This window comes from Malaclemys terrapin, chromosome 2 (genome assembly GCF_027887155.1).
Source record: "Malaclemys terrapin pileata isolate rMalTer1 chromosome 2, rMalTer1.hap1, whole genome shotgun sequence".
Taxonomy (NCBI): Eukaryota; Metazoa; Chordata; order Testudines; family Emydidae; genus Malaclemys; species Malaclemys terrapin.
The window spans coordinates 34,271,458-34,296,885 of NC_071506.1; the positions used below are offsets into that span (position 1 = coordinate 34,271,458).

The 25,428-nt window shown below is 38.1% G+C and overlaps 1 protein-coding gene across 4 annotated transcripts in view; it reads right to left on the minus strand.

Moving 5' to 3' along the window:
* Nucleotides 1–25,428, minus strand: part of ZFPM2 (zinc finger protein, FOG family member 2) — a 444,680-nt gene that overhangs the window by 107,206 nt on the left and 312,046 nt on the right. The window lies entirely within an intron of this gene.

Here is a 25,428-nt window from a genome sequence, read left to right on the forward strand (position 1 = left end):
CCTCCACTTCCCCTGCTCTTTGTCATTTACACATATGAATCCAATGCATCTGAAAGATGATTATCTGGCAATCTCCCATTAATCTACTCATCACTTACAAGACAGGCACATTTTAAACATATCTGTTTCTCTGTGAGGCTGAGTTAAACTGAAGCCATGAGAGATAGAAGACAAATACATTAAGCCACTGCAATCCTGAAAGATGATAAAAGCTTTAAGTGATTCAGGAGGGCTCCAGAGCCTAAAACTAGTGAACTTTGAAACAGTCTACTGAAATGCTGAAGCAAAATGTCTCAGACTAATATTTTCTTCTCTTTTATGATTTACTTATTAATACAAAAAAACGCAACACACATAATAATTCAGTACAGTTAACACAACTATACAGAACAGGAGGAATAACAATTGAAATTAATTCATTTTGATTTCTGCTTTACAACTAAAGAGAAAGACTTGGTCTTCTCTGAAAGATTTATGAGGCTTCCCACCATAAAGGAGCCTGGATTACAGCTCTGCTTACTTTATAAAATGAAATTCTGCCATTATAGGCAAGAGTTCATGGCTGTAATTATTTCGATGCACTTCCCAGTCAATGTGTCTTATGCAGCTGAGCCAAACCCTTTCTTACATATGCAGGTCATTTCATAAGAAGTCTAAGAGCTTCAACAACTTTGTGTGACCTTGCATTGAATAACACTGGAAAATTGATTTGGCTCTAGTAATAAAAGACCGTCTGCATTATCTGCATTCTAATTATAATTAATATAACCAGGATAACTGCTGTATTATTTACGATTAGAGCTATGGTGAGCACAGTGTAATAATAATCTGCTACATAATTTTTTATTGATCTGATGGCTTTATTGCAGAAAAAACAAAATGCTACACTGCTGTACTACTAAAATTGCCTTTCTTGACGTGTGTTTAGATGAAGAATGTTCATTTAACATTCTTTTATCTCATCAAATTCTCATAGATTTTAATATCAGAGCAATATGATACCACATATTTTCCTTTTTTTCTTTCTTTCTTTTTTTAAATTTTTTCCTGTTCAGAATGAAGGGAAAACATAACAATTCACACACACATATTTTCCATTGTTCATTTCCTGAGTATCATTCATTTCTTGGAATCATAGTTACAGCAAATTTCATTACCAGCATTGGGCTGCCCCTCCAGAACACACAGCTCTCAATTATAAGGGGCTGACATGTCATTCAAAAAAGACCTCTTTGAAAAATATCTCAAATGTGGTGGAATGAGTCAAAATTTCTCTAAACGGTCTAAATTAGCACTTTGACCACACACTTGAACCCTTTATCCCAAACCAAGGTTAAATTAAATGGGGACACAGATCTCAAACAGCTCTTGACTCTAACTTGGCAAATCCAAATCTGAAGTGGCCAGGTTTTGAAAAAACCCAAATCATCTCTGTTTTTGCCTATTTCTCTTATTCAAGGTTGCATTCATGATAAGGTAAAAAAAAATCCAAAAATGAATGTAAGTAATAAATTCAAGTATCAGATTGGGAAGGAAAAAGATAGTACTCTCCCAAACTGCAACCACAACCCAAGCTCCAGCCACTATCATGCCAAAATGAGATGCCACTCACAGTATATTACATAGGTAGTCATAATATCATATTCTTTCTTCTTTCTTCTGTGCTTTGATCAGGTGTAAAATAGCACAGATATAAACTTCATTAGGTTTCAGAGTTAACACCAACTGCGATGACTATTAGGAATTCACACTTTTCAGACCTATTGTTTCAGGCTGCCTCAACAAAATGTCAGGTGCCATCTTCCTGATGATAGAAAAAAGCTGATTTCCTGAGCACCTAACAATTACATGATACTCTTTTCAATTATAGGGGTTTTAAATTTGGTATCTGGGACAAAATCCTATATGGGTGATTAAATTCTCCCTTTCTAAATCTTGTCTTATTTGAATTGGATGTTTTTTTCATCTTCAATGTCTGTCCTTAACTGCCATGTAATGCTGCCATGTTTTTGACAGCTTACAGATTCGCTCCTCACAGGGTGGCTGCATTTCACTGGTGGGTGAGTACTATTTAATTATATCTCTCTGAATTTAAGATTTTATCATTATCCTTTTGAAAACAGAAACACCAAATCAAACAAAGCTCATGCAGCTGTGGATGAACATGGATCACATTCTAACTACTCATCTGCTCTCTAGGGTTATCAATTTAAAAACCAATAAAGGTTGGTGAAACGAACACTTTAGCTTCCAACAGGTACTATTACCAAATGCAAAGATAAACACACCAGCACAATGATTAAAGAGAACAATTATTTACCTTTCTAGCCTCAACCTTTGCTACTCCACTCAGTCCCCTTCCTGCAATTTCCTCTTCATCTCTTCCTGGAGGTCCTACTCCTAATTCTAATTGAACATGGCAAAAATATAACTCCTTCTCTTCCTTCACCTTCCCACCCTTTCTGCTATCAAAAATTCCACTATTTCCCAGTCATTCACACTCATAACCTTGCTGTCATTTTTGATTTCTCTCACTCCTTTGTGCCTCCACCCCACATCCGACCTGCTACTAAATCCTGCCTGTTTTTGCTCAGTAGTATATAAAAAATCAGTCCCTTTCCATTCTTATTGCTAAAACCTACGCCTCCATTGCACTCTTCTTCAAGGAAAGCACTACTTAAATGTGGTGAGAAATCAGCTGCCTTGACCACCACAGCCTCCCTGATCACAATGCTCACCTGAGTTTTACCATCAAATACTGCTTTCCTGGAGCAGAGTGTGGATGGGATGGTGACAGGATTAGGAGGGGACAGGAGAAGAAAAGCTAAAGCAGCTCCTTCCATAACCACTACTCAGAAGGGGTTAGCAACACCCCTCTTGCAACATATGGCCCCCTACAGCAGCTAGTGCTTGATAGTCCTTCCCAACTCATCAGAGCTTCCCAGCACAAACCCATAGATAGCAGATCCCATACCCAGCAGATCCCAACCAAATTTAGCCAGTTTCTCTTGGTGACTACAATTCCACAATCCTTAGCTGCCACAATGGGCTGTGGGATTGGGGTGCTGACAAGAAACAACATCTGTTTTAGGCATCATGAGCAGAGAAAGGTTGAGAATCCCTAACATATAGTAACTCTTGTCCTTCCCATACAACCCCCAATCTTTGATGCCATCCTTTGCTGTCTTTAATTTAGATTGTAAGACCCTCTGTTTACCAGAAGCTGGGATGGATCACTTGATGATTACCTGTTCTCTTCATTCCCTCTGGGGCACCTGGCATTGGCCACTGTCAGAAGACAGGATACTGGGCTAGCTGGACCTTTGGTCTGACCCAGTATGGCCATTCTTATGTTCTTTGGTTATGGCCCTGACTCTCATTTGTACGCATAGCACCATTCACATGAAGAGTAATAATAATAGCTATTATTATCTTTATTAAACAATAAATATTGGAATGAGCACCACATTCGGTTTGTGCCTCTGTGAGAAAGCTGTAGGTGCTTACTTTATAAAATATTGAGCCTTAGTATAAAAGAGGTCCTGTAGCAAACATATAGGTACAGTACTATAAATGACATTTTTGATACGAGGGGATCTCTGATATGGCAAAGTACTTTCTGGCACCAGAAAAGTATTAAAATTGCTGTATGATGGAGAAAGATCTCCAAAATGATGAAACACAGAAAATCCCTTGTTCCCTGATCTTTTTCCAGCCCCAGAAGTGACATGGCATTTTACAAAAGGGCTTGTGAAAAGGATGGAGGTCAGGATTACATTTAAAGACAGGACATACTTTGCTGTTTGGGCCAAATCCCAGTTCCACAGAAGTCAATGGGAGTTTTGCCATAGATTTAGTTTTACCAGGCTTTGGCTCCATCTGTTCAGGGATGCACAGTCAGCCTGAGAGATTTTTGAGAAAAAAATGGGATTAGAATGGATGGAAAAATAGATGTGCTCCATATTTTGGCAGGTGTGAATGTTCCAGAGGATTTAGTAGAGTAGCTACTTAAATTCATCTGGCTCCACCTCGACCAAAATTTCCCAGAGAACATGTAAAGGCTTACTGCACTGTGTATATTTAATGCTTGCACTCTAATAGTTCTATAAAGAAAGAAAGCAGAGTATTTTATATCTAATTTGTGATAACTAGACGCAGTCTTCTTCAGTATAGAGGGATGTTCAGTCTTTTCAAAACCTTTCTTCTTCTCTCTTGCCTCATCAAATGTCCAGTCAAGTCAATGGAATGACTCCCATTAAATTCAATGGACTTTTAAACAGGCCCTCTGATGCCATAATATCTCAAAAGAAGTTTTTGTTATTATGTAATGCAACAATTTTTTTTTCATTTTTATCATTTTATTTTAAACATGTTCTACTCTCAGTAGTACTTGGCACTGTAGGATTTCATGCATACTGTCCATCAATGATTTCCCTCTCAAATGGCTTTAGAAGGAAAAAAGATCTTCTGAATTCTGCAAATTCACTAGTACTCTGAGACTCAGGCTGGGTTCTTTCTGTCTCAAACACCACCACTAATAATGTTTCTGAAGGCAGAATTAGGTCCTCCTCAGTGACATATGTTGAAGGTATGCATTATCTTCAGTGGGTTTGTACAGATGTATAACCGCTTGGAACTTATTAAATAATTCTTTTGATTATACACAAGTGATAAAAGGCAGCTCACTTTCTCTTAGGTGTGTTGACTGCAGAACGAACAGAAGTAAACTATATTCAACATTTGATTTTTTTTTTGTAGTAATGCCTGCAAATAGAAATCTTTTTACTCTCAGTCTTCAGAGCTGTTGAGTAAGAAGATGTCAATTCTATATACACATTTTTCAGACCAGCAATATATTTTAGCACTATGATTGGCTTACACTACACAGAATATTATTAAATATACACCTCTACCTCGATATAACGCTACCCAATATAACACGAATTTGGATATAACGTGGTAAAGCAGTGCTCCGGGGAGGTGGGGCTGTGCACTCCGGTGGATCAAATCAAGTTCAATATAACGCGGTTTCACCTATAACCCGGTAAGATTTTTTGGCTCCCGAGGACAGTGTTATATCGAGGTAGAGGTGTATTAAAGAGAGCACAGTATTAATTATAGTAGATGCTGGTAACCCCACTCTAGTTTCTTAAACATTCACTGTGGGCATAACATTTTTCCAAATGTTGCCCATCCTTAAAGGTGAAGTTTTGGAAACAATGAGAAAAATCCCTTCAGCTATTGTGGAGTCACAGGAGAGAGAACAAATGAGACTTACCTCAAACTTAGAAAAAAACTTTAACTAAATTTTAAACAGGGCCACAGTAAAACCAGCTGACGTTTGAAATTTGGCATGGACACAGTCCTCACTAAGGACAAGTGCCTTGACTTGGTTTAGGAAAAATATTTTAAAAATCATCAGAAATTGAGAGGAAAGCAGTTCTAAGAAATCTCAATAAGCATGTGTGCTAATAACACATTTTCAAACATCTGTGCTTAGAGTTAGACAACTAAATAAGAGCAGGCTCTTTCTGTGGATACCTAAATATGGATTTATGTGTCTAAGCACAGGCTTCTAATTTGGAAAAAAACAGCCTCAAATTTTAACCAAACCTGACACAGCCTGTCCTCTTTGTGACATCACTGGCCACTCCCCCTACCCAACTTGTCAGGAATGTGACTGCTGTTCTCAAGCTGCAATGGGGATAAACTGTATGTTATGATTGTGTCAATTAAATGCACAACAAAATCCTTCTAAATGTGCATTAATATTAGGTCCAGCAGAAAATTGTGGGTGCAAAAAAAAATTGCAGATCCCAAAGTGTTTCGTCTTTGTAAATTTTACTTCACTGTACACTACTCTATAGAATTCTAAAAATTACCTTTGAAACAAGCTTGTATCTTTCTCCACTCAGAAGATAGAGGCTGCCAGAATGTAAATTGATGTGATGCTGCCCAATAAACCCATCCATTTAGAAAAATGTCTCCAGACAAACAACTGCAGAACCAAGGGTGAGAATTCACATACCCCACTCCATTAACCTCACTGAAGTTTGAACTTCAAAGCCTACTTTTGAATCACTGAAAATGCTCATATTAATAACAGGGAATTACTTTTTTAACACCAAACTACACAAAGAAATAAAAAAATCCCCTATGTTAATGCACTGTAAAGATTACAGTTACAAATCACATAGATCTGTTCATGGATATCTCGTGAGCAGAAATAAAAGGCTAAATTCATCAGATAAATTATTCATTGTGAATTATTTGCTTGGCTCTACATTTAACACATATACTGTATTTATAAATTCAACAGGAATTTTAGTGGTTCTGTAGAAACTGGCACAGTGTAAACTCCACATATTTTGCTGCAATTTTCAATTTGTCTCACCATATGTGCACTTAGGGTGAAATTAACCCTCCCACACAATGGCTGGTTACTCAGGCTTTCAACGGTGTTATGAAATTCGTCCCCCACCTTCAACCTGGAGGTAGGCTGGACTAGCAGCCAGTGCTGTTCTTCACCCCTACAGTGGGTGTTAAATCCATTGTATCTGGGCAAAGAAAGAGATACTGTAGAGTTTTTAAAAAGCATTACGTTAAACCTGCTGTCTGAACTAGTTTATTCCATTCACAGAAGGACAATTCTCTCAGGCAGCATAGCAGGTTAGCAAGACTGGCATAGAGAAGTGTGCAAAGTCCTTGTGACAATTAACTCTTTTCATCTTGAAACCCCTCTAAAGTCACACAGTGTGCAAATAAGTTGTTTTAAGCGTACAGCACAGACCCAAACTATTGTTTGTTTAAATTCATGACTTTCTTGATCTTGACTAGATTATAAGGAAAGGCAATTTATTATTCCACTTGATTTTGAACAAGTGAAATTACAGATTTTATGTTAAAACAGCACAGGAAAACTGAAAAATACCATCACACAATATATTGTTTCTTCTGATGAAAGTCTCCATAATGAGGAAGATAAGTATCTCTTAACAATTGCCCCTGGCATATGAGGAGATCAAAAAAGGAACAGCCTAAATATATTCCTCTGACACATATTGGGTTAAATCAGCCTGAGAGGTCTTCAGAAAACAGAGGAATAAAACAATACCAATATCCTTTTGGAAATACTGTATCATATACTATTGGCAACAGCAAATTTTCAAATGAAAAACAGAGAGCCCCCCCCTTTGAAAAACAATGCAGTTGTTTATTTTAGCAAGTGACATAATGCCAAAACCAGGAAGGTGTTCTGTTGCTTATTTATTGATTGATTGATATATTAATTGAAACATTTTTATCCCTTTGGCTGCTTAAGTTCTAGCAGAAGTAACTTGAACAGTACCAAAGTTTAATAAGCTAAGTCTTATATAGAAGGTATTATTTTCTTTTTGACAGGGTCCAGTGCTATTTTTACACTGTTTAATGGAGAGGCTATGTTAGGCCTCAGGGAAGGAATAGTGTGTGATTCTTTAAGTAGGGCTTGTCTACCAGCAGCTTTCTCCCTCCTGCCACTTTATCCACTTTCTGTGATAACAAAAAAAAAGTTTGCTTCCCCTTTCTTTAAAAAATATACATTAACTATCTCCTCCATAATCCTTCTAACAAATCCTAGATTGATTGTCTGTAACTCCTAACTCTAATATCAGCTTTTATGTTTGTTAGTCTTCCTTCCTCCCCATTCCAGCGACCAGCCTCCCTGCCTCCTCAATCACATGTGTTGTTTCTCATTTAAATGAACAGTTGGATTCTTTTATTTCTTACAAGTGCTGGATTCGCCTTATCGCCCTCATTCCTTTGGGGGTTGCCAATTGGTTTTATCCACGGATGTATCATTTCTCATGCTTCCTTTTTTTCTTACAAAGAGAAAGAACCACTTCGTCAACAAGCCTCTCCGGAGTGGAAGATTAAAAACCTAGACATCACCTACCTTGCAGCGCTACTCCCAACTGGGTTGTGTAAAACTCAATTAAACTTGTCCCCATTGAATACTGCATTACAGTACATTAAACAGAAAATTCTTCAAGCGTGATGACAAAGCTTGAAACCTTGCCTCAAAGCTGTTCCTTGTAGCTTTCTTTAACATTTCAGTCTTTATGGTGCAAGTCTCCCGTTGACACAACTTTAGTCCAGCTATGAAAAATCACAGAGCCCCACAGGGATTCAAAGAAAAAGGGGGGTGGGGGGGACGACGACTGTGAAAGCTGGTCTTGGCACTTTCCTTAGTGCATCTATTGAAACTATATTGCCAGAAGACTAGAACCTAAGAAGTATTACAGAGAACTACAATCTAACAATTTTAAATATACCAGTATGTTAATTTTGTTCATGTACTTTTATGCATTTTCCTTTTACTAGGGGTATAGATATTCACGATATCCCCTATTAGCAAATCATATATTGCTTGAGGAATGCATCAGTATATAAAATAAGAAAGGGTCCAATGTGGGAAACACTGGGTCAGAACCACCCTTTCTTCTTCCAACCCACCTAAAATTCTGGAGAAACTTGTATTCAGATTTGGGCCTGGATAAGAAGAAGTTTGTATTAAGATCTAAATCTAGATCCGAACTACGACACTGTAATAAATCAGTTACCATAAACTTGCTTCTAAGTTACACGTATCTGTCCCTCCTTTCATGAAACAAGGGCTTATTTCAAATTCCTTTCCGCCAAATCTTTATAGTTCCTTCCTAACAAAGCGCAGTGCAAAATGATGTTGCACATTCAACATGCTATATAATTCAGAGTGGACTGTACCTTGAGTAAGAAGGTAAATATTTAAGATGAATTCCTCCAAAAGGAGGAGACGCATAAAAAGAGAGGAGATAGAAACAATCTGAGACAGATCCCTACTCAGTATTATACAGACCAGATCAGGTACCTCCATGGTGGCTGTCAGTGCCTTTTGGCTCCAAGTATATCTAATTCTCTTAATTTTGACTGACTGAGCGGTGACATTTTAACAATTCATCAAACCACCCCCAATTAACTCTTGTTTCTTTTGTCTCCTTTTACCCATAAATTGGAACAGGAATTTCCTGAATACCTGAACCTATTCTTCATGACAATATCTGAATTTTATTTTTATGGTAGTTTTTCACCTCCTTCCTTAAACAGATACACCATGTTGCTGTGAGTTCTGTAGCTTCAGAGGTGCTGCATTTCAGTTGTGAATGCTGTGATTCATTTATTTATAGTTTATAAAGCAATTTGGGATACTCTGAGATGAAAAGTGACATATAAATATAGGATTACTCTTGTTTATTATTACATTATTTTATTTTTATCTGAAGTATTTTGTGAATAGATTTTGATGGTGTGTAGTATATGTCATGATGCTTCACAGTGCTTACTCAGCAGTACATCTCTCTACCTGTGTGTTGGAGCGCTAAATTATCACACTTAGACTACAGTAGAAACTCTGAAACGGAGTGGTATATCCATTTTTTTTCAAAAGAGAGCTAAAGCAAAGTGAACTATACTTCAAGAAAATTTTGGAATTCAATGTTTTTAAAAATTCTTTTTGGCAGCCCCTTATTATCCAGTACAAGTCCCCCTAAATCGAAACAATTCCGATTGAATTTCTCTCTGTAGCTTCCATTTCCTAACCAGCTCATCCATATTTAGGATTCAAGATGAAGGGAGCAGGAAAGTGTTAAGAATATGTATGTGCCCTGTTTTGTGACTACTTTCTTCCTACAGTGAGGGCTGTGTACAGCATCTTTATGATCCCTTTATAATATAACACTATATATCATATGGGCTAACAAGGATTACTGCAGCAGTGACATGAGGCTCACCTTCCATTGTATCACCTCTATATGCCTTCTATACCCTGCATTCCTGAAGAGCCAGGGACCAAACTCAGGTGTTCAACTAAGGCTGACAGTATGGAAAATTATGGGATGGATTCTCCACCCCGTTATACCAGTTTTACACCAATAGGACTCCACTGAAGTCCACTGAGACCCCCTGATGTTAAAATATGTGTATAGAGTAAGGAAAGGTGACTACATTAGGAATATTGAAAGTACCCCAAAATCATTTGCAGCCATTTCTTATACCATTTAGGCATGGTCCACCTGCTTCAAAGTTATGGAGAAAGACAGTCATGTTTCTGTTTTACACAGAAAACTATTATTGTGCCAAGATAAAGCCGTATATTATGTTCCACCTCACAGATATATTAAGCCTAAAATTTGTAAGTGACTTTTCACATCATCCGTGAAAAACAAGACTATTCTGGATAAAATAAAGTTCTTGAATCCTATGTTCTTCGGAGAAGACACTTTCTTTATATTTATTCCAGGGGTTCTCAAACTGGGGGTCAGGACCCCTCAGGGTGTCGTGAGGTCATTACATGGGGGTCGCAAGCTGTCAACCTCCACCCCAAACCCCGCTTGCCTCCAGCATTTATAATGGTGTTAAATATATTAAACAGTGTGTTTAACTTATTAGTAGGGTCACACTCAGAGGCTTGAGGTGTGAAAGGGGTCGCCAGTAAAACTGTTTGAGACCCACTGATTTATTCGGTACATGGCTGAGCACACTATTGTAGCTTTACAGATAGTAATAATAATAACAACACATTTTGATCTTAATCTCCATATGAAAACACTGTAGTTGATATTATGAGTTACACATCCTATCTGTTTTACTTATTTGGTGTAGGACTAAATGGTGTGGTTACAGGCAGGTTTTATGGGCTACAGCTAACTGCTAGTCCATTGTATTATGAATCAAAGCCAACCTTTTACTAGTACCTGCCAAGATGTTACTAAGTAAACATGATACTGTTTGATAAATCAGATGTGTCCCTCTTCATGATATAAACCTGAAATCAGATAGGCTCATTTCCAAAACAGAAAATTAGATTCAGATTTATTGTTAAATACTGTAGGGAGTTTCTATTTCCCCAGTACGCAGTATCATTGAAAACAGTAACCAAAAATTGCAACTGCAAAAGCAATAACCCAAAATGACCCAAACAAAACAACAAAAAAAGATGCATGTGTGTGTGTGTGTGTGTGTGTGTGTGTGTGCGTGTGTGTGTGGAGGGCGGGGGGTGACAGCAATTTTCTACTTACAGTTCTCTGCCAGGCTAGTGTGCTCAAATGAAACTCCATCTACCAGTTCCTACTAATCTGTAGGGCTAGATTCTCAGAGAGCACATTATAGGCATGACATTAGGGACATAGAGAAGCAAAACTGCAAACACAAAATTTTAAAATTTTATTCAATATGTGCAAGTGAGACACCACTGTGTATGTTTAACTCCTGAAAACAGGCCCATTTCAGGAAAACATCCCTATTCAGGTAATCATTTAAAAATATGCTTAAGTGTTTTTTCTAAATGAAGATAGACATAAACACGTTTGAGGGCTTTCCTGAATTGCACTCTGAATGCTCCTCAAATATTTAGACTATAGGGGCTTTGCAATAATCAAGAAATTCATAAAAATTAAAATCCAGTGCTTACTCTGCAATCACAACGTGCACGGCGGAACCTGTACCCACGTTCTTAAAGGAAAGGCCCCCTATCAGCTTACCCATTTTGTTTGTTCCTTCTTTTGACCATACCAAAAGATTTTGCTCTTTTGGGTGTCACCTATTTAAAATTTGATTTTCATACAATTTCCTAATTTCCTCCTGTGCAGTTTAGGAACATTTTTTTAAGCGAGAAGAAGGATTGTCTTGTATTGAAGGTATACCCATTGGAGATGTAAGATATGGGTTCTATTCCCCATTCTGCAAAATACTCATGGAAATCATTTAATATCTCTATATCTTACTCTTCTGAGATGTAAACTGGGGATAATAAGATTTACCTCAGGGGTTCTCAACCTTTTTCTTTCTGAGGCCCCTCCAACATGGTATAAAAACTCCATGGCCCACCTGTGCCATAATAACTGTTTTTCTGCATATAAGAGCCTGGGCTGACGTTAGAGGGTAGCAAGCAGGCCAACTGGCCAGGGTTCCATGCCACAGGGAGGGCCCACAAAACTAAGTTGCTCAGGCTTCAGCTTCAACCCCGGTGGTGGAACTCAGGGTCCTGCACAACGTGGCTTCGGCTTTCTGCTCTGGGCCCCAATGAGTCCAGTGCCGGCCCTGCTTGGTAGCCCCCATGAAACCTGCTCGCGGCTCCCCCATGGGCCCCGGACCCCTGGTTGAGAACTGTTGATTTACCTAACTCTCGGGGTTAACATGAGGCTAACATTTTGTAATGTTTGTAAAGTGCTTTCAGACCTTGCCACAGAAGTATAAAGTATTATTATTTTTATTTTTAAAACCATTGTAAGTTGGTATGCCTGTTTACCAACCATGGAGAATGAATTTTGTTTTTTTAATTTTTCCACCAAAGAATTTAAGCACAGGTGACAGTGCCACCTTCCCCACACTAACTGCCAATGAAACTCAACCATATTCTGCTGGACCAAACCTAAAAGGTGACAGGATAGAGTATATGTCTCCACTTAATACCTGGCCTCTTTGCTGAGAACCGCAATGTTGCCAGTTGGTACCAATTTTAGTGCTTTTTATAATGTGGACAATATGACTACTGGAAACTAGAGTGACACCCCATTTTTAACATAGGTAACCAATAGTCCCAAATGATAAAAGCTTTGCAACTCAGTGAGGCTGGATTTGGACTGAGAATTCATTTTCAATCTCCTGAGTTAAATCAGTTATATATTTATTAAAATGTAACCCTCTGTATGTCATAGGATATATCAATTCAGTTCGATCTAAAAACATGGAATCTAAGAATCTTGCTTAGGACACATTCACATTTGTAACTGAAACTAAACTCTACAAGGTATAAATTAGGAAATGCACTGCATATCATAAAGACAGAACAGTACTGTACATGCTGCATGAAAAATCATCATATTGTGCCCACTTGGAAAAGTGGGTCCTTTTTCTGTATGTGTCATACTAAAGTTGATGTAACTGAGAAAAAATGCACACATAAAAAAATACATATTCTTTCCTTGACCCATGTGCAGAGCTCACGACCTTTAGCAGGCTCCAGGCAAGGTATATGGAAAAAGGGGACAATATACCCCAATGAGTTGAACAATATCATCTGCAGCCTTGTGTAAACTATAAGAAAAACAATTAACATCTATTGTTAAAGGGCCCAGATTTTACATTTTGAAGAGATTTCTCTGGAAACAGCCAAAGCTGGTAATTCTTAAGACGGTTATCAAAATAATTCCAACTTTTTTTTCCAACCTGTCTACTTAACATCAGAATAAAATGAAGTGCACTTCCATCTCAAAGCAGTTTTGTTTCTTAGTAAACTGTTCCTGGAGCACTAGTCCACAAAGCTCGCTGAGGATGAGTATCTGAACATGTAGCCAACTCTTGTTTAGCCCTAATTAGTTTCCATTTTATGAGGGAATGGGAGATAAAGTCTCAAAGTCATACTTAGACTACATTCTACACCCAACTAAACTATTGAAAAAAATCATTGTGATTTGATACTTAATTTGCTCCTATGATAAATATACTACTGAAAGTTATTCACAGAACTGATTTAGTCTTAACCTGTCAGTCTTATTTTAAGTTTCATTTAATTGTACTTGAAAATGTATTTAAAAGCACTTGTAATTTAACTCTGTTAATACACATATACAGCCATCATAAGAAAGCAGTCTGTTAACTTTTAAAAGAACAGTTTCTTAATAAAGAATTTATAATTGTTATGTTCAGTTTATGCCACCCTTCTCATTTTCCAATGCAAAACAATTTTTTATCTTGTATTTTAAGTTCAATTGCCCATCATATAATATCAGTGAACTTTTTGGCTGGCCCAGTTCACTCCCTCATGTCTCATAGGCTTCCGTTCCAACATTTCTGAACATTTGTTTCAGCTAACAGATCAGCTGCATTAGTTCATCGTAGTTTCAGAGTTGAAGGTTAGGGCATATCAGTCAATTCCTGTTAACTGAATGATCCTTGGCTTTCTCAAAAATATCTTTGCTCTGCTTTTAAGTAGTTTGTTCTCTGGCCTGATTGTTCAACAACATATTTATTCAGCAATATGTTTACCCATACAATTGTAAAGGGAAACATTCACGGACAATTATGTGTTATGCTTTACAGAATTATTATTACAAACAAATGTGATATTGTTGATTATGGTAATGACAGAGAGCATTACACATATTATCTGACTATGTTCTTGAATTCCATAAACAAGAAGTAGCTGGGGTTACTAATGTCTTCTGATAAAGTCTGATAGTGTTCTTATTCAGTTGTCCTCTAATTACATCTAAGCTCTCAACATTATTTTTAGATTGGTCCACATCCACCACACTCCCCAAGATATAGTTTTTGTTCATGTCCTCAGTTATACGAATCCTTTTGTCCGTTACCTTTTTCTTGAAGAAATGGTTCTTTCCTTATAAATTACTAAATTACTATTACCAATAATACTTCCACTACTTCTAATAGATAGCATTTATAATAGTGCTTGTTTATCCATCAATTTCAAAGCACTTTGCAAAAATTAGTTAAAAACTACTCTCTCTCTCTCTCCATTCCTGACTCTTTCCCAAGCTCCTAATATTTCCCATAAAGCCTGTGAAGCTATAGATGACTGTTATTTGGTTTGGAATCATTAAAGAAGAGAGTTGCCTAATAATAAGCAGCTTTGGTGATAGGTTTGTGAACAAGCCTTTTAAGGCTTGATTGAAACATTTCAGCCAAGGTCTGACTTCAGCACTAGACTAGAAAGTGTCAAGGCAGTTACTGCTCCAACAGTGAGCTCCAATTAAACACAGTGCCCCCCAGTTCAAAAATATGGATCATGATTCACTCACAGCAACTCTCTACTAAAACTCCTTCAGTATCATAATTTAGTCCAGAGGTGGGCAAACTACGGCCCGTGGGCCACATCCGGCCCGTGGAAGCCTCCTGCCCGGCTCCTGAGCTTCTGGCCCGGGAGGCTACCCCCGGCCCCTCCCCCGCGGTTCCCCTTCCCCCGCAGCCTCAGCACGCCGCACCGCCGGTGTAATGCTCTGGGCGGTTGGGCAGCGCAGCCTGACCCGGTGCTCTGTGCTGCATGGTTGCGTGGTTGACTTCAGCCACAGCTGCACCGCCAGCCACCGGTGCTCCAAGCTGTGCGGTAAGGGGGCAGGGAGCAGGGGGGTTTGGATAGAGGGCAGGGGAGTTTGGGGTGGTGGTCAGGAGGCGGGGGTATGGATAGGGGTCGGGGAATGGGGGGGTTGAATGGGTGCAGGGGTCCCTTGGGGCAGTCAGGAAGGAGGGGGGATTGGATGGGGCAGCAGGGGGCAGTCAGGGGAAGGGGTTCCGGGGGCAGTCAGGGGACAGGGAGCGGGGGGGGGTGTGGACGGGGCAGGAGTCCTGGGGGGGAGGCACCAAGGAACAGAGTGGGTTGGATGGGACAGGAGTCCTGGGAGGGGGGCTGTCAGGGGGCAAGAAGTAGGGCGGGGACCGGGCCACACCTGGCTGTTTGGGGTGGCACAGTCTGCCCGGCCCTGATTCAGCCCATATTTCAAAATCCTCTCATAATATTGTTCAATCAGGGTGTACTGTAGCTGTTTCTTTGTTGGTGCCACTACTGCTGAGTACACCCTGATCTAATGGAACTGAAAAGAAACCGAACTCTTTTTCTCCCTTCCATTTTTATACCACATAAAGAAAATCCATTGTAAGAGAGCTGTTTGGTCCTTCCCAGCACAATCTGCAATAATAGGGAGTCATTATCCATATGTTTAAGAGATATTTAAGCAGGTTGCAACTTTTCTATACATTTCACTTTCTTTTTCGCAAGTCATGTTTAAACCAGCAGACGCATGTCCTAGAACTGGGAGAAAAAGAAATGTAATTTAAAAGAAAATTTTTAAGGATTTGTTAACACTATTTATTTCAATAGGTTCACAATCTGTAGCAATCTGTAGGAGGAGTGGAAGTCCCACTATGAATGGAAAGCATGCAGCTAGTCTGGTTGTGGGATTGCATACTGGCTGTGGGATTGCGCCTGAATACCGCAAGAGTTTGCCTTTTGTATATATGTTTTTATTTATATACATACATATAATAATAATTATTATTGATTTTTTGCCCCCAAAATAAGGGGAAAACAGAAAAAAAGACAAAAGAAGTAAAAATCAAGGAATGGGAAGGGAGGGAAAGGAAAGGAAGAAAGGGGGACAGGGAGGGGAAAGGGGAGCTTTATTGGTTTCCATTCAGTAGGAATTAATCAAAGGTTTCTAAAAAGTTAGACCGAGTCTTTTTAAATTTGTCTGAGGACTATCTTTTTCTAACTGTTACCTGCTCTTTAGGTGCCAGGCTAGCCAAGTCTGTAAGTAGCTTCTATCCCTAAAGGCAATCTCTCTTCCATCTAAGCAATGTGAGTGGTTTGGCAAGCACTGCTCTAGAGAACTAACCTTCCCGTCTGTTGCAGAGTTTCCAAGATGATGGGACATATCCCAAAAGACAGTTCTAGGAAGTAATTTTTAAGGAGGTATCCATTATCATATTTATCCTCCTACCTACTTCTAGCCAAATGGACCGTATCTTGGGACAATCCCAAAGGTGAGAGTCAGTGTGGCTCCAGGAGACCCACATCTCCAGCAGCAGTCTGTTTTGGCAAGGCCAGTGCACTGTAACCAATAGGGAGACCAGTATGAAGAAAATAGAATTCTTTGATCTAGGCCTGATGCAGGCAATCTAAAGTAGGGAGGATCTTTTGTTCCTGGGACATGGTGGGAGCAGAAAAGGGCAGTGGACAATGGGTCCTTCTGCTAGGTAGATACACAGGCTGAACCTCCTGCCCCTTGTTGTTGGGTGCAAAGGGGCACCCTCTCCCACTACAGTCTTTAGGCTGTAAAAGACACAGTGGAGCAGCTAAACAACACCTACACACCAGGCGTTGTTTAGCTGCTCCAGGTTATGGTAAGAATACTCCTTTTTTCCCAAAGCCCCTCTTAGGCCACGTAGCACATTTACTGGAGCTTCATGTGGGGAAGGGCAGTATTTGGCCCATAGGCTATAATTATTATTTTTTAATCTTCACCTAATTTTGTTTAGAATTTATTATGTATTTTCCCATTTCCATAATTGTTTTCAGTTTACTAACAGAAGCTCTTTTCGTGTGATAGAAATGGCTGGTTTGTAGTGGATTTCATTATATCTTGGTTAAAAAGAAGGTATAAGGTGAGGTATTGATATTCTCTTCTTCACTGACACTTACCATCTCATCACTGCCTGATGTAGCAGTAGTCTGAAAAAAAGACCTCCAGTATGTACAGGGTATGTCCCTTTTGAATATCCAACATTACATTACATTGGCATGAAATCTAGTAGTAGATGGTAGGCAAACAGGTAAGAGCATGACTCAGGTTTGAAAGCTGGCCACATTTTTAAAAAAGAACACAAACTTACTCACTACAAGAGGTTTCCTAACTTCTTACAGTTTTGAATCCACTTGTAAGGTCAGAAAACATATCTCAGAATCCCCACTGTTTCTATGTGACCTATGCATTTCTTTCAGTGTACAAAATATTTTATCCTTTTTAATGCCAACCAGTCTCTTTAAGCTTGTAATTTAACAATAGGAACAAAATGAGCATAAAATGTTTTTAAGAATACCACAGATCCTAAGTATTACTAATTAATAAATTATGTAAGGCCCTATATATGTTTGGGTAATTTCAGAAGCTAGAAATGCTAGTCATGCCATCAACAGTATAAGCAAGCAAAACAGTCACCTGTTTGAGTTTCCAAATTAACAAAAAATGAGCATAGTGACCTAATTCTACATCGTCTGCCTGAGGTTGATGACTAGAGACCAAAATTCCTTCTTTCATACAATAACTGACTTATTTGTAACCAATTAGAAACCAAATACATTCAAGTGATTTCAATGTTTTTTTCCAGGCAGTTATTTTGCCATATACAGTCAATATCTACTTTGTGTTAAATTTCAAACTATTTTTTTTGGTAGATAAGCATCTTGAATATTATGAAAGAACCTACTCTTAATTATTATAACCAGGCTTCATGTATTTGGAAGGTAAGGTTGACAGAAGCCTTATAGCATACTGACAGTTATCACACAAGACTTTCTATAATGGATAAAGAATATATTTCTAGATTTCCCCCCTTCTATTTCTATATGGCATACCTGCCACCATTAGTTTCCCTTGTGTCATAAATACAGACTAGCATTATTTGACAGGAATCACTATAAAACAAACTACAGATAAATCCAGCCCTGTTTCCTTCCACATAGACCTTTTACATACAGCTCCGATGGGGCTGTTCGAAAAGAATGACCAAGTTTGATTTTAGGCTTCTAGGTCATGGTTTCACCTTGACAACAGCTCTTTCATTTCAAGCAATAACATTTGCCAGGATCCCTAAGGTGCTTTCATTTTTGTCAAGAACTGGAAAAAAAACACCTATGAAAAAATGATAAATCTTAATTTACAAGCTGCAGGACTATCTTTGTGTCTCCAGCACAAAACTTCAAATCCAATCCAAGAACTGGATGTGTATTAGAAGTCTTCAGATTTAAACCTTGTCCACCATGATCAAACTGGATTTATGGAGCATCATAACTCTCCAGACACCATCCAGCAGCTTATTAATTTAATAGACTCCTGTCCATTCCATGATGTTCCTGCCCTGACAGTCTCTCAAGATAAGGCGAAAGCCTTTTGACAGGACAGAGTGCATATATATTTTCTTCTGTTTTCTTGTGGATGGGGTTGTCAACAACTTGAAATGTGTGGCTCAGCAAATTTGTTTTTTTCCCCCTTGTAACTTTGCAGGGAAGATGACAGCCAACACTCTGTAAACTAGAGGGGTCATGAGGCCTGTGGTTTCCCCCAACCCCCAGTATTTATTTAGCATAAGGGTCTGCAAAATAAACATGAACCGAGTAAAAAGTAAAAGGAAAATAAATCACATTTCATAACTAGTGTGTAGCTGCGGACAGGGGCAGGGAATTGGCAAAGGCTCTCATTAAGTACCAATTATTTCCCTTGAAACTTATTTAGAAAAATCAGGGGGAAATATACTCCCCACATATTGAGGTTAATAACAGAAATCTTTTCATGATTATCTTATTTAATTTTTGCAAGTGGATCTAAATTTGAAGAAGTATTTATTTTCACAAGGCTCCAGTGTGCAATTCAAACTGTGCTTGTTTTCTGTGCCCAAGATACACTCATGGGTGAGCATAAGAGTTAATGTCCCAGTTCAAGGCATTGTTTGCTGCTCCACTCCCAAAGTCTACTATTCCATGGAAGTCATATGTCAGTGTTCTGTAGCTAACCCTCCCTGAAAATAAAAGGAATTCAGCTCTCAAAGAACAAAATAAATATCCCAATATTTGTGAGAGAGCACAGGAAAAATTTGCACATACTACCAAAAGAGAAAACAACCCAAAATTAACATATGGCATGGCTGACATTTCAATGAAATGCACAAATAATGAATTGCTTGATGAAGGAATTATATCAGTTCTTTTGTGCTGCATTTCTGGACAAGCAAAATACATGACTAACATCTAGAGGGACTGGAAGAATTAAGCGTGTGATTTTAGGTAAATACAGCAGACACACAGTAGAGATATACAGTACAGCCTTTCTGAGGTCATTCACAAGACCCTATCCTCTCCACATTTAATTCCCTACAGTGAAACCAGCTGACAAGCATATTAAGTAAAAAATGAAAGAAAAAGTATTTGTTGTTCTCTCTTCCCCAAACCTCAGTCTTTCTCTGTTTTTGGATTGTGAGTTCCATGGGGCAGGTACTGTTCATGCCTTCTTGTCTCTCTAGAATGCACCCAAGACACAGTGGGTGCTATCATAAATAAACAATAAATACAATATCTTGCCCTGCTTGCTGATGCCACATGGGGTATAGCAGGGGTGAGTGTGCGGAAGGTTCCTTGGCCAACCTGCCAGCTCAATGATTCTCCAAAAAGGAGCAGCATGAATGGTGCCCTTCCAGTACATTCTTTCTACTGGTCATGGCCCATTTGCTAACCCTTCTCATAGTGGTCATGAGGGCATACTGCCCTAGTGCTAAATGGGTGGGAAAGAATCTCAGGCCCCATTCCTCCAACACACGTCAGCTATTTAGAAAAGGATTGGACATTGCTATTATTATACATGTACACTGCACACACAATCTTATTTTTTACCCTATATCAGCATTTTACAATTTATCAGAGCATTACAAAGAGAGAAATGTAAACACATACACTTTCACACACAAATAGCCAATAAGGGCTGGTCTACACTAGTGGGGGGAATCGATCCAAGATATGCAACTTCAGCTACGCGAATAGCGTAGCTGAAGTCGAAGTATCTTGGATCGAATTACCTGGGGTCCACACGGTGCGGGATCAACGGCCGCAGCTCCCCCGTCGACTGCGCTACCACCGCTCGCTCTGGTGGAGTCCCGGAGTCGACGGTGAGCGCGTTCGGGGATCGATATGTCGCGTCTTAACGAGACGCGATATATCGATCCTGGATAAATCCATTGCTACCCGCCGATATGGCGGGTAGCGAAGACGTACCCTAAGAAATCTGTAACATCACAGAAGGCATGTTTACCGAATAGAGGCTGTCCATGGGGACTAACATTCTCTCTACAGATACTGCATTCTGATTGTCTACACGGAACATAACAGTATATATTTATACACATAGGGATTTAAACAAAATATGCATTTAATAATATGTGAAAGAACATCTAGAATTCTGAAGTATATGCTCCAAGTTAACCTTTGGCCTACTAAAAAAATCCCCTTTGACCCATAACAAAATACACTCATATCCTAAGAATATTTGACCTATACCTCATTAGGGTTCTGATGCTATGTGTCGGTACAGCAATTTAGCATTGTATTAGCTGAAATTGCGAAATGCATTTGCTACTGGAGAACTCACTTGCTGGAGAAAGATATGGTATCAAGAATTTCACAGAACAACTACAGAAAAGTAATCCTACGTCACTACAGAAAAAAATTAAAATCCCTCCTATTGTAAAGTGGCCTTTACTACAAAGGTAAAATAGACTAAATTTTCTTTAAACAAGAAAAGTTAACTAAAAAGAATATTCAGTTCTGTATGGCAGAGTAACTTAGCCCTTTTACAACAGTTGTATATCTTCAAAGCATTGTATACATATTAGCTAACTAGCTAATTAACTCCCACAGCACACTAGTGAGGTCGGTATAGAGGTATTATTTACAGACTAAGACACATAAAGGTTAAGAGACTTGCCCAAGGGCACACAGCAAGTCATTAGCAGCGCTGAGATTAGAACTCATGAGAGTCTGGTACCCAATTCTGTCCCCTAGCCTATACTATTTTTTTAACATTGCCTATTTATAAATTTGCTACATGGCACAATTTCAGTGTGGGTATCTGTCATTTTAACTAATCTCATCCTGTAAATCTACCCTAGCAGACTTGTTCACCATTATGATCAGAGAATAGACGTTTTGGGGCAGCTTTTAATAGTAACATCTGTTTGAACAACAAGAATCCAAGCCTTAGATATGTGGTGAATCATTCCTCAATAGATTTTTTTTCTTTTCCATTTTTGTATTTACAAAAATAAAATGAAGCATTATTAGTTCTTACCCTAAGGCAACATCCTTTCTAACTGGGATTTTGTATTTTGTTTTAGACTCTCAGCTAGCAGTGATTGCAGTTTCACTTGTGGAGGAATACAGGTTTTCACGGTGTTTAATACCACATATCAAACACTACTGGGGCAATTAACAATATCACTCTGTAGAATTATTTACAAACAAATCATTAATAATTTTTGAATACCAATGGGGTAAGAACAAATGTTTTTTTCTGCTGCATCCTCTTAGTAATAACTAAGGGCATAAACTACTCAGTAAGGCCAGACAGAGAATGAAATAACATCAGTAAATCACTAACATAAATGTAAAAACAACCAATGCATAACATGAAATGAAATGACAGAAGGCTCAAGAAATATTTGAGTTGTTGTTGCTGTACAACTGGGCCAGTAGATGGCTCTTTTTCAGTAGCTCTAAGGCCAGTCGGCCAGTATTCCTGACCTCAAACCATTCCTGAAGAACATGGCAATCTGAATCCGAATTGAAGTTTTAAAAGCAGCCATTTTATGATCTTTGGTTTCCAATACAAACATGCTCCACAGCTCCTATTTGAACTTTAAACACCCTCAGTCTTATGCAACATAGTCAAGCAGCCTTAGACATATATTAAACATGTTGGTTTTACTGCATGGAGTTATCCTGTGGTGCTCTGCAATCAATTACTGTTATACCACCATCATTAATAATTTTCTTAATGAAAATGATTCTGTTGATCTCCGTTGTATTTTAATTATCAGAGTTAAGCATAATTACACTGCAGCTCTGAGCTGGCATGTAGACTCCTTTAGGGCGCAATTTTGTTTTAACACACTGATAATGTAATTTTACATTGTGTCAGTTGTTTAGTTATTATCCAGTCGTACAATTCCACTGTATTCCTGATAACAGATAATAACCTTAGCACCTCCTATATCCTGAAGTCATTTAAAAAGCAATATTGGAATCTCACAACTAGCTAACTTAATCGCCTTATGATTTTATAATTCTCACAGCTAAATATTTGTACAGGCACCCTGTTTTAACAATGCCACTAAACATATAGTATCCATACATTCCATATGAAAGTGAGAATGGTTTAAGTAATGCACCTAAAAATGTGTGTATGTGAGTGTGCATTGCAGTCTGTGCAACTGAATTTTGCATATTGTTTCTATTCTCTTATTTTCAGTCCCATTTAATTTGCTTAAATTCCTAACAGAGGATTTCTAGATAATACCTCAGCCCTTTCTTACTTTGTGGATGTATTCATAGATCCAATTTTATAGCTCTCCTAAATTTTTGCATAATCCTGTGTTAGGCATGGCTGCTTCTCAAGTACACTAAGTTGCTATGAACATACAGTTCATGCATAAATACCATCTTGGTCTGTTTCAATAGCAGCTGTATTTTGAATCATTCAACCTGTATTGTTTGAAAGAACACATTTGCAAGTCTATATAAAGCACAATTCCTAAAATCTGGTTTAAAATTTCTATTATTATGTATTGGAGAGTTCTTAAACCACTGAATAGTTTATCTTTTGTGGTTTCTAAGTGATCATTAAAACAAATAAAACAGGACATTTTTGGATTTAAATATAGTTTTAAAATAGTCTTCTCTTGTCTTTTAAACTAAGTTCACATTATACAAAAATAAGAGAAATGTAAATGGACTGCAAAAAAGTGTAGTTGCTTAAACTGTATTAATTGGACACTTTTTGCTTTCACCATTAGTCTTAATGCTAATGCACACATGACCTGAAAGGATACTAAATATCATTGCCTTCAAACCTTGAATGATTAGCTATTTTCTTATTCATAGTCTAGTTTACCTTATTCCAAAACCCCTCCATATTATTATAGATGTGTTCATGTAGATAGTAATGTATCTGTTTAATCAATTAGTTAATACTTGTAAAGTATTGTATATGTACTAAGTATTATAATAATAATACAGGCTTATGTACTTGACAAGACACTGTCTTATGGGAATTTTCAGAAGATATGTAGAAGTGAAAGAAAATTCCTACTATAACAGAAAGTTTCTACAATAAAAAGTTTGTCCACGAAGCAGGTTTAACACTATTCAAAATAAACTGCAGTTTGAATGCATAAGAAGCTCTGCCATACCACACACACAATACTTCACAAATTTTCCCACTTGGGGAGTTCATCGCAATGCTCCTAAGGAAGCATGACTGGATCCCCTTCTAGATTTGGGCCCATGTCCGTGGTATTTCAGGTACTGCAGGTTACAGAATTAATATATTGGTGTTTTGTAATTATAACAGAAAGAATTTGTAAGACCCTGGTGTGCAACTCATTTTGAACATGCTAATTCCCTGTTTTCAGCGTTTCAACTTTCAAAGGCTCGTGGCAGTTTGAAAGCAATCCTCTTATAAGTATATAAATTGCAATGATTATAGGAACAAGTTGTAATTGTTTCTAGTAAGTTTTTAGGAGTCTTTGATGTTATGATTAGTGTTTTGTATGTTAATATATTGATATGGGTGCTTATTTGCCTGGATGCTGAAATGGTCACTAGGTTGTCGCAGTAAACAAATCTTTGATCTCAGTAGGTTTATTTGGTTAGACATAAAACCTAAAAGAAATTAAACAAGAGCAGTACAAGTTCTGAAGTATTCACAAAGCACTGAGACTGGGGAGTTGAACACAAGGATAGAGAATCATAGTTTTGCAACCGGATCTTGCTTGGGAAAGCCAAAAACAGCAACAGCTGATGGGTTGTTCCCATGCCATGTGCTGCTTTCCTATAATGCTGTAACATATCCATGGTTGCACATGGAGACATCATGTATCATGGTTGCTGACTATATCACACACCCGGCATTGTGGATTGAACTCAGAGCCTTTTGCTCCAAAAGTCTTTACATCTTGAGCTAAAATAGATATTACGTATGGGAATAATAATACACATATCTGGGCCTGGCAGGCTTAGATTTTTATTGGCAAGTGTCAGTAAATACTGATTTCACCGTACACACACAAACCAACACAAAAATAATTCCCTCAATAGTAACTGAAATGTACATATAGGCAAAGTAAGAAAAATGCTGCTTGATAACTTAATAGAGGTTGATTTCAGTATATTTACTTTGCATATTTTGACGTCTGATGTTGACAGTTTATGGTTTTTGTTGTGTTTTAGCAGTTATAAAGCTTTAACTTTTTGAATCTTAACAACTACTGTCATTAAATTATTATTGTCTGATCCGCACATTGATTTCCCACAAATATGAACATTTAAATTGATAAAAATTGAAAAAAAATGCTTAAACCCCATTATTTTGCACAACTGTGAAAATTTAATTGATAAAACTAGAAAAAATGCTTAAAAATAAACATTGATTTATCTGTTGAAATTTTATATATATATAAACATGATTTCTGCCAAGCCTACTTCAATCATTTTTGTGCGGCTGCAAAGCAGTCACACTCACTTGAGCAGGCCTGACATTCCATCCCAAAGAGGGCAGTGGTACGCATTCCAGTTCATCCACGCATTACGATATGACATCATGATACTCTATCTTGGTACAGAAAATTTACCAAAAATAACCTCAACATATTTTGATGTCACACTCTGGAATGACAAAGGCAATGACCCTGCAAGCTAGCTGCTGTTATTTTCTATGATCATGCAGACATGAATTCTTAATCCATGTAATGGTTTTAATGGTAATATCTTTTACTGGACCAACTTCTGTTGGTGGGAGAGGAAAGCTTTCAAGCCACATAGAGCTCTTGTTCAAGACCTTTCCCAGACCTAAAGAAGAG